The sequence below is a fragment of the Haemaphysalis longicornis genome, unplaced genomic scaffold, assembly GCF_048455015.1.
Source record: "Haemaphysalis longicornis isolate Haplotype H1 unplaced genomic scaffold, Haemaphysalis longicornis Haplotype H1 scaffold_1, whole genome shotgun sequence".
Taxonomy (NCBI): Eukaryota; Metazoa; Arthropoda; class Arachnida; order Ixodida; family Ixodidae; genus Haemaphysalis; species Haemaphysalis longicornis.
Window position 1 is genome coordinate 219303808 of NW_027526203.1, and position 10355 is coordinate 219314162.

At 48.0% G+C, this 10355-nt stretch overlaps 1 pseudogene; it reads right to left on the reverse strand.

Annotated features, from left to right (window-relative positions):
• Nucleotides 1–2650: 2650 nt before the first annotated feature.
• Nucleotides 2651–4203, reverse strand: LOC144157687 (uncharacterized; annotated as a pseudogene).
• Between the last annotated feature and the right edge of the window lie 6152 nt (nt 4204–10355).

Here is a 10355-nt window from a genome sequence, read left to right on the forward strand (position 1 = left end):
CCTACGCGACAGCAACAAATCACAGACTTCTTACAACTCCCTGTTTTCACTACATGAGCTGAGGGCTGCTCTAAGCACGTGTAAACCCTCAGCTCCAGGCCCAGACAACATCACATACACAATGATACAACACCTGCACGCAGACACACTTCTAACACTCTTACACCTCTATAACAAGATCTGGCTTTCGGGGCACATTCCAAACTCTTGGAAGGAGGCTATAGTTGTAGCTTTCCTGAAGGAGGGAAAGGACCCGTCGTCCCCCTCAAGCTACCGTCCTATAGCCCTGACGAGCTGCCTGTGCAAGCTCTTCGAGAAGATGGTAAATCGCAGGCTCGTGTACTTCCTCGAGTACAACGGTCTTCTCGAGAGCTGCCAGGCAGGCTTTAGGGTGGGGCGATCGACGAACGATCAACTGGTAGCTCTTGACTCGTACATCAAGGATGCCTTCGCGCATAAGCAGTATTGTTTAACTGTCTTCTTCGACCTTGAAAAGGCATACGACACCGCTTGGCGTTATGGGATCCTTAGGGACCTCAAGTCATTCGGTGTATCGGGTAACATGTTAAACACTCTTGTTAGTTACTTGTCAGACAGAACGTTTCGAGTAAGAGTTGGTTGTGCACTCTCAAACGTTTACGTGCAAGAAAATGGCGTGCCACAGGGTGGCGTGTTGAGCTGCACTCTCTTCATAGTAAAAATGAACTCTCTTGGTAAGGCACTGCCACCTACAATCTCTTATTCCATGTATGTAGATGACGTGCAGATATCCTATAAATCATGCAATCTGTCAATCTGCGAACGTCAAGTCCAGCTTGGTGTAAAGAAACTTGCCGGCTGGGCAGACAAGAATGGTTTTAAATTAAATCCTGTAAAAAGCTCCTGCGTTGTGTTCTCCAGGAAGCGCGGGGTCCATATGAACCCAGACATTACACTTAATGGCGTGTCGCTTCCTGTGAACAAGGAGCACAAGTTCTTAGGTGTTGTGTTTGACCAGAAACTCACATTCATTCCACACATCAAGGAACTTAAACATAAATGTCTGAAAACAATGAATATACTTAAGGTTCTCTCCCATCAATCTTATGGTTCCGACAAAGAACTCCTACTACGGCTCTATACTGCTTTGGTTGGGTCTCGTTTAGACTATGGCAGTGTGGTATATGGGTCGGCGACTAAAACAGCGTTGCGAATGCTTGACCCAGTGCTACACTTGGGGCTTCGTCTCGCCTCGGGTGCTTTTCGCACTAGCCCTGTCGAGAGTCTGTATGTCGAGTGTGATAAGTGGAGCCTTGAGAACCAACGAACGTACATGGACTTGCTATATGCTTTTAAAATTTCATCACTGAATAATCATCCTTTTTATCCTGTCTTTAACGATACATCAACATCTCTGCTCTTTGCAAATCGCCCATCCGTTTCTCTGCCCTTTTCACTTAGAGTGAGGGAGCGAGCTTCGGATCTAAGTGCTTCGTTTTTAGATGTGTACAGGTCATCCTTTTCTAACAGTTTACCGCCTTGGCAAGTTCGCCCGGTGTCGTGCGACCTTTCTTTTATGAGACTTGACAAAAATCGTGTACCACGAGCTGCAATACTGCAGCACTTTCTGTCTTTGCAGTTTAAATACACATGTGCAGAATTTTATAGTGACGCTTCTAAATCCTCCAGTATGGTGTCGTGCGCTGCTCATGGTCCTAATTTCAATGCAGCCAGAACCATGAGCGTGCACACATCAATTTTTTCAGCAGAAGCGTATGGGATTTTACTGATTGTACGACACATTCTTGAAACTCAGATTCCCAATTCCATCATCTATACAGATTCATTGAGTGTTGTTCGTGCACTGTCATCGCACAAGCCCCCCAAAAACCACACAGTTAATCTTGTATTCAGCACTATCATGTCCGTGTATGCACAAAAGCATGAGCTGGTCCTCTGCTGGGTCCCAGGACATGCAGGGATCGCTGGGAACGAGTTGGCAGACGAGAGGGCCAGTGCTGCTGCACTCAGGAACACTGTGGACATTACAACGGTACCCTACACAGACCTCAAGCCACACATAAGACAACACCTGCGCAGAACATGGCAAACACACTGGGACGAACAGACAGACAACAAACTACATGTAATAAAGCCACACTTGGGACGGTACACATCTGACTCACACAACAGACACACTGAAGTCGCCTTGGGTAGACTGCGGATAGGGCACACCCATGCGACGCACTCGTATCTGCTGACGGGATCTTCTAGACCCCAGTGCAGCAGGTGCGGAGAGGCCCTATCCGTAGTGCACATACTAATCACATGCAAGGCACTTCACACAACACGACACAAACACTTCAGAGAACTCTACAGACAACATATTCCCCTACATCCATCGTTTTTCCTAGGTGATGATGGCATTGTTTCCGTGAAACGTGTGTTTGAGTATTTGTCCGACGTCAAGTTTTTAAACCTCATTTCCTATCACGCATCATGAAATCTGGCCCTATACACCAGCCATGCTCATTGTCGTGTTGTGATTTTACTTTTGTTTTTGCTGATTTTACCTAGTGTTTAAGGTTCCACCCCTATCATCGACTATTGTTTTGGCGCTCTTTGCCCCAGTTGGCCTTGCGCCATAAACATCCAACGATCATCATTATCATCACTTAATCTCCAGCACCGCATACGACCCTTCGGCTGGGTCGAACACGAGCCTGTCGGGCGATGCACCAAGCCAAAGGAAGGCGGAGTTCACAAGCAGGCCGCAGTGCAGAACGGTGACGTCGTGTCCCATGGTACGAAGCACCTCCTCATAGTGCATTGCAGCCATGGCCTCATTGGCGATGCCGTACCTGCATACACGTTAAGAACAGCATGCCATGACGCTGCCAAATACAAACTTCAAAGATGGCATACTCTAGGCAGCCTTAAACATGCGTGTGCAACTAGCCTGGCACTATACATGCGTTATATGCAGGGTAGCTACTGCAGTGACGCTGAACAACGCAGACGACTTAATTGTCATGAGTTGCCTTGAATGTGCAAGAAATTCGAGGAAAACATCGCCTTAGGAATACAAATATTGGGTTCCTAAGGCACCTGTGCACAGCACAACAGCTTGATACCTTTTAGTCCATGAAGTTTCGGATCATTGCTTTTCGTGCCTGCGTCTAGGCATATTAAAGGTTATACTGTCTCAGCTAGCCTGCCTTCAAAAGTTTACGACTGTATACAAAACACAATAGCAATGAGGAGAGGTTTCTTAAGCAATATTCGTTATCTAGAGTTTCTGTGCCGCACAATTAGGCACCCACAATACATTCCAAACATTAAAATTTCACCGAATTCGAGAAATATCAAACATGTTTACAGTAAACAAGAAAACAGTGGGGAAAGAACTTTTTCAAAGTGTTTAAGTATGCTAGAATTCTCCGCATCATGTTATCATTACAAGTGAGATTTTAAGTAGGTTATGCACCTGATAGGAGCCACCCTTGAAAGTTCTCTGCTGGCTGTCAGAGATTGTAGTCCTTTCAAGGACAGCTCCCTCCATGCCAGCACAACACCAAAGTTTGAAGACGTCAGCCTCAGGCTCCGCTCTTTCGCCCACGTTGCGCTGTCCGACTGCTGCCGCGTGTTGCACTCCAGGGCCAGGGATGCCTGCCGGGTTGTCTCCACCTTCTGCCAGGTGGTAAGAAAAATAGGAGACAGGCGAAAACGGTACCCTCTTTGTTCTAAGGTTCGACCAATTACTCTAAACAAGGCAGGCTTCTTTTAGCTGTAACGAGGGCATGAAACCTAATGTACCTGACGTGTCTGTACAAAATGCTGGCCAATATGACACACAGGAATTTGCTTCGTTTTAGTGCGGCAGAAGCGAGTGCACATGAGAAAGCAACTACTTAGTGGGTCTTGGCACTGCCTCCAAAAGATAAGGTTTGCATACCTCAAGAATTCCGCTGCCTCTTTGGTGAGTGGCTGGTAGCCATGGCTGCGCATGCTTGAAAAGGTCGACCGGAGGCACCACCTGGGCGTACGGTACGGACACGGGCACAATGCCCGACGTCTGTGCACTGAAGCCGTGGGGCAGCAGTGCCTGCTGTAAGCAAGGGGCGACGATGCTGGGGTCAGCCCGTACTTTGTTTCCTTACACGGCTGCCCCGGTGTCAGCAGCAGACCCTGGGCGAAGGCGTTGCTCGGATTTCGGGCCAGCATCTTTTGGCACAGCCTCTCCTTTGCCGCCGCTTGCTGTGCCATAGTGCGTGGGTGTGCCCGGTACTCTGTTGGTCTCGCAAGCTTGGGAACGCTCAGGCCGCCTTCCCTCACGCTCCGCCAGTCAATCCCTTGGATGGAGCTCCCCGTTATGGCACTGCCACGTGGCACTCTCCCCTGCTGTGGCAAATCGGTGCACGCTATGTGCAAGGGCGCTTCTCTGAAGCCCTTCGATTGCAAAAAAGCAACCGTCCGCAGCATGCCCATTAAATGGTTGCAGGCAACCTTCCCTCGAGGGCATTGACAGTTGTCATCAACAACTTCGCCGTGCTGGCCTATTGCCGCTAGAATAGTATATGGCGAAGCGTTCTTCTTGCTCCGATGGCACTGTGCTCGAACGAACACAAGTCCATTGCTGAAAAGAAGTGTTCAGAATGTGGTTACTTCTACCAACTTTTATATGCTGCAAATAATACAACCAGTAAAAACACAGACGCTGACCAACTCACCACCACCACCCATAAAATGGAGGTGTGTTTTAAATGCGGAACTTTTCTTAGGCTCGCCAACTCCTCCGTCCATAGGCGTCCGCAGCTCATGACGTCACGTCGAGGTGCAGGTGCGCACCTCTCTCCCGTACTCTCCTCCCTCTCAACAACAGCTGCGGCGGTGCGGCAGGAGCGCGTCTGCGCGCGCATGCGCCGTAGCTGCCCCGTGCGCGTCGTCGCTCTCAACAACAGCTGCGGCGGTGCGGGGGGAACGCGTCTGCGAGCGCATGGTCAGTAGTTACCCCGTGCGCTCTATCGCGCTCAGCAGCAACAGCGGCAGGTGTACACGTGATAGCGGCGTGCTAGCGGCGTGACAGCTGCGTGACAACAGCGTGATGGGGGGCGTGGAAAGGTCGCGCGGTTGTGTACGGAAATGAGCGCATGCGCGTCTCTCCCCCATACTCCTCTCCCTCGACAGCGCGCGCAGTGTATATAAGCGGCGGAGCGCGCGTTCGAACTTCAGTCAAGTGCGTCTTTGCTTGCCTTTCGTGTGGCTCCATATGAAGTATAAGCGATAGAAGCAACAGTACCGACAACAAGTTAAAGGGACACTGAAGTGATATATAAACATTGCGGGTTACTAGTGCAAATTGTAGCCCGGAGTCCCCAGGCCATGTTTCGAAAACTCTGGGCGCGTTTACGCGATTTTATTTAGTAAAAACATTAATTCGAAAATGCTGTCCTCCTCTCTTTACGCTCGCCCATTTTCTGTGGCGTTTTCGTGTGACGTCGGGAGGAGCCGAGCTCGCAATTGGCTGCGCTACTGGCGCTACTGCACGGCTCCCCTGCCTTCAGACAGAGTCAGTCGGCCCAGCGTTTCGTCCGCCGGCCGCCGACGGGTCGTCGCAATCCGCTCGCTCAGTTGAAACGAAGCCAGGACACGTTTGTGAATGGAAGAATGTGCCTTTCTTTACTTGGTTAGTTTGTACACTGTATCTAGCTCCAAGTCAAGGTCGCTTCACACAAGCGCTGCACAGGCGCACGTGCGACGCTAGGCTGACTGGTACGCCAGTAGGAAAATATAAGGCATCTTGAAGGCGGGAGAAGAGTCAGCGAAGTCAATGTAGGTAATAAGGAAATAAAATCAACTGATATTTTTACCGTACAGCGTAAAAAAAGGGTACGGGAAGCACTTTTTTGCGCTGGGAGAACTAGCACAGCGGCCAGCAGCACGACTACGCATCTGCGAATGCTTTTCCGTCTAAGAAATGCAATTGCTAGGCGTGAGCTATTCTGGAAACTTGGGGGGTGCTTACTGCACGAGCGCAAAACAACAAATAGTCACCTAAGCTGGTTGGAATGCTAAAACGAAAGTATAAACTGATTATACATTATATACCTAATATTTCCAGGGTCAGTAGCGCTCGTCCGTGGCCGAGTCGTTTGAAGCGCTAGGTATGTCAGCGCAAGTGTTTTGCAAGTCACAAGTTCGAATCCCCGCGGGTACGTGTTTTTGTTTATAAGTTAACTTTTTCGTTTTCCGCCGATGTTTTCTATACTGAGTTCACCTTTTTTACTTGGGCCGCAACTTTCATTGCTCCACGAACTAGTTCACAGAACGCGCGCAGGCTGGCACTGGCGCGCTAGCGAGTTCTCGTTGGCGTGCTGTTTCCATAAGCACCGAATGCTTGCGGGCAGTGGGCACAGGCCAGAATCACCAGACCCTTGGCCTGGTGCGAACACGCTTTTTACGATACAGACATGAGTGAGGCAAGCTCCAAATATAGGGGAAAAGCGCATGGCATTTGAGCGTCTGCGGGGACGGGGAGGGCGTTCATGCACTGCATAGGCCTCGGCTAGTGAATGCTACGATTCCAAGTCGTCCTCGGAGGCTTATCTTATGCATTTTAAAGCCGACAACATGGCAGAAGCGCGGTACGATGATTACTGAGATATTGAGAATGCCCATGCAACAACGCCGGAGAACCCAGGATTCCTGCCCAAGCGCCTCCGCGGAGAGCAGCGTCTTCTGTCGGCGTGTGGCGGCGCGACGCTCCGTAACTGAAGGGAGCGAAAAATGAAAAATCAATAGCTCCTCACCCAAACCAGTGAGCTAATTGCTCTCCCGGTTGTATGCAGAACAGCTTTCACTCTCCATTACTGTATATTTTCAATCATGTAACTCGAACGATGCGTGTTACCTGGGCATATAACTTTTGGTCAATGGCGTCTATGGGCAGTCTCTGAAAAATGGACCACTTGGCTCTCTTAAATCGAGCACTGTGTCGCTGCAAGATCAGATATCCAATTGCTCTCCCGGATTTGAGTACTACAGTATGTTAACTTCAAGACGCCATAAAATTCCGCGTGATTGGTTCACAGAAAAATGTTACTGGGCACTTTTTGTCTGGAGTCTGATGCCAGGTTAGAGAGTGGGAACGTGTGGTGCCCTCTCTCGTAGTGGCCGGCATCCTCTACAGCTCCCATAGCCTCCGCGGTCGGCTGCCGGCGGCGGGCCGCCGGCAGCCGCCCCGCTCGGCTCCGGTCTTTTCGGTGCAGGACGTTTCGGTACAGTGCGTTTCGGTACGCTCTTTCCGGCGCACAGACCTTTCGGGACACGGGCGTTTCGGGACACGGACCTTTCGGGACACGGGTGTTTCGGTACAAAGGCGAATTCCGGCATGCGCTGTAGGCTGCGCGCGTTGTTTACGTGGTGGTTGCGAGCACGCAATTCGTACCTAATTATTACAAATGTTCTTGCTCGCAGTTCTGCGTTATTTTAGGCCAGCAGTTGGTTGTGCGGCCTTGCCAAAAAAAAAAACTTTCGTTTATTTGTTGAATATTAGCTGGGATATTTGTAGCATTTATAAAACCTAACTGTTCATTATTCTTTTTGTAGCGACTTATTAAGTATTTTATATAACAAATCAGTGACAGTATCACCGTATTTCCTAGGTCGTGTTTTGACGACTTATTATCGCTTTTTTTTTCAAAAATCAGTGAGAGTAACTATTTTATTTTCACACTTTGCGGATCCCCTACGACAAAGGCTGCGGAAATGAGGGCCACTGCGCGGGAAAAGGAACCTGTGCCTTTTTAGACCGCTAAATGATGTAGGGCAATTTCTCGGCATTCCGCATTTGTATGCGTTGGTTTTTTTTTATATAACGCAAGTGCTTAACAAGGCGTTTTTAGAAATGCATTACGGAAGGTATCTATTATATTCGTCATACCTGTCACCCTCTCCATCTATGCTCTTTCCCCCTTGCCCACCCCCACACAAAGTAGCAGGTCAGAGACTATACGATCAGGCCGACCTCTCTGTGTTTTCTTTCGATGCAATAAATTACTCTCTCTCTCTGTTTTTTTATCGCCGCACGCTTCCGTCCCGGCTTCGTTGTTAGCAGGGGCTGCGGCGGGTTTGCATTGTTTGTTTTATCAGAAGTTGGAAATGCTTTGTAATAATGTTTTCTGCAGCATACGTACAGATAACTAACTTCTCAAGGACTAGTCATTTGGAATTTTTCTAAGGAACAATGCAAATATCTGTTATGTATTGGTGTTTTACTTCAAATATGCTTAATGTTTTGTTTCGGCTCAACAATAATCACAAGTATTGACATTGCCAGCGGAATTAATTGTTTAGAACTCTCCTCTGCATTAACTTTGGCCGGGCGGCTGAATCGAAGATCAGAAAGACAGGCTGACAAACAGACCAAGAGAGAGATGATGATGATGGTTGGTCTTTAATGGCGCAAGGCCAACGAGGGCAAAGAGCGCCAGAGAAGTTATTTAATGAAAACAAGTGATTACCACAAAAGGTAGGTATAAAATGTCCAAACTGGACATAGTAAGATCAATAAGGATAATGGTGATGGCTGGTGTATAGGGCCAGATGTGATTACGCATGATAGGAAATGAGGTTTAAAAACTTAACATCTGACAAATATTTAAAAACGCGTTTCACAGAAACCATGGAATCGTCACCTAGAAACAGAGATGGGTGTAGGGGAATATGTTGTCTGTAGAGTTCTCTGAAGTGTTTGTGTCGTGTTGTGTCAAGTGCCTTGCATTGTATGAGTATGTGGACTACGGATAGGCCCTCCCCACACCTGCTACACAGGGGTCTTGGAGATCCCGTGAGCAGGTGGGAGTGCGTTACATGCGTATGGCCTATCCGTAACCTAGCTAGGGTAACTTCAATGTGCCTGTTGTGTGAGTCAGTAGTGTATTGTCTCAGGTGTGGTTTTATTACATGTAGTTTGTTGTCTGTCTGTTCGCTCCAGTCTGCTTGCCAAGTTTTACGGAGTTGTTGTCTAATGTGTGGCTTGAGGTCTGTGTAAGGTAGTGTTGACATGTCGACTGTGTTTCGGAGTGCAGCATTGGCGGCCATTTCATCCGCCACTTCATTACCGCCAATGCCAGAGTGGCCTGGCATCCAACACACAGTCACCGCAAGGTTTGAAGAATAAGCTACCATAATCGTTCTGAAGACAAGATTAATGACATGGTTTTTTGATGACTTTCCGGATGATAATGCACGGACGACGCTCAACGAATCTGTATAAATGACGGATGTAGGAATATGATGTTCAACTATGTCACTTACAACTAGAAATATGCCATATGCCTCTGCCGTAAAAATACTTGTATTAACATTCATTGTTCTACATGCTTCAAAATTGGGCCCATGCACAGCACAAGACACCGCAGTGGACGTTTTAGATGCATCGCTGAAAAACTCTGCAGCCCTGTATTTATTCTGCAGATGCATGAAATGCTGCAAAATCCCACTTCTTGGTGTCCTGTTCTTATTATATTGTACGAAAGACAAGTCACATGCTACAGGACGAAGATGCCATGGTGCTACAAGATCAGTGTGAGATGATTTGAATGTGTCTAAGAGGGAGACCTCATGAATAGTCACCTCGTCCCTCACTCTCTGCGAGAAGGGAACGGAAATTGATGGGTGGTTTAAAAAGAGTTTAGTTGTGGATGTATCATTAAAAACCGGTTTAAAGGGATGGTTATTCATTGATGAGATTTTGGAGGCATATAGGAGGTCAACATAAGTTCTCTGGTACGCTAAGCACCATTTGTCACACTCTGCATAAAGACTGTGGACAGGACTGGTACGGAATGCCCCACAAGACAGGCGAAGCCCCAAGTGAAGCACTGGGTCGAGCATTTTAAGTGCGGTCTTTGTGGCTGACCCATACACAACGCTTCCGTAGTCCAACCGTGACCCCACCAACGCGGCATAAAGTCGAAGCAGGAGTTGTTTGTCTGCACCGTACGATTGCTGAGACAGGACTTTTAGAATATTCATTGTTTTTAGGCATTTTTGTTTGAGTCGTTTTATGTGGGGTATGAATGAGAGTTTCTCGTCAAACACCACACCCAAAAACTTGTGCTCTCTTTTTACTGGAATCGAGTCACCAAAGAGTTTTAAGTCGGGATCGGGCAGGATGCCCCGCCTTTTTGAGAATACAACGCAGGTACTTTTAGAAGGATTAAGTTTAAACCCATTTTCATCTGCCCAGCGAGAAAGTTTATTTACCCCAAGCTGGACCTGACGTTCACAAATGGATATGTTACATGATTTGAAAGATATTTGAACGTCATCTACATACATCAAGCAGGATATGGTTGGCGGCAGTGCCTTTC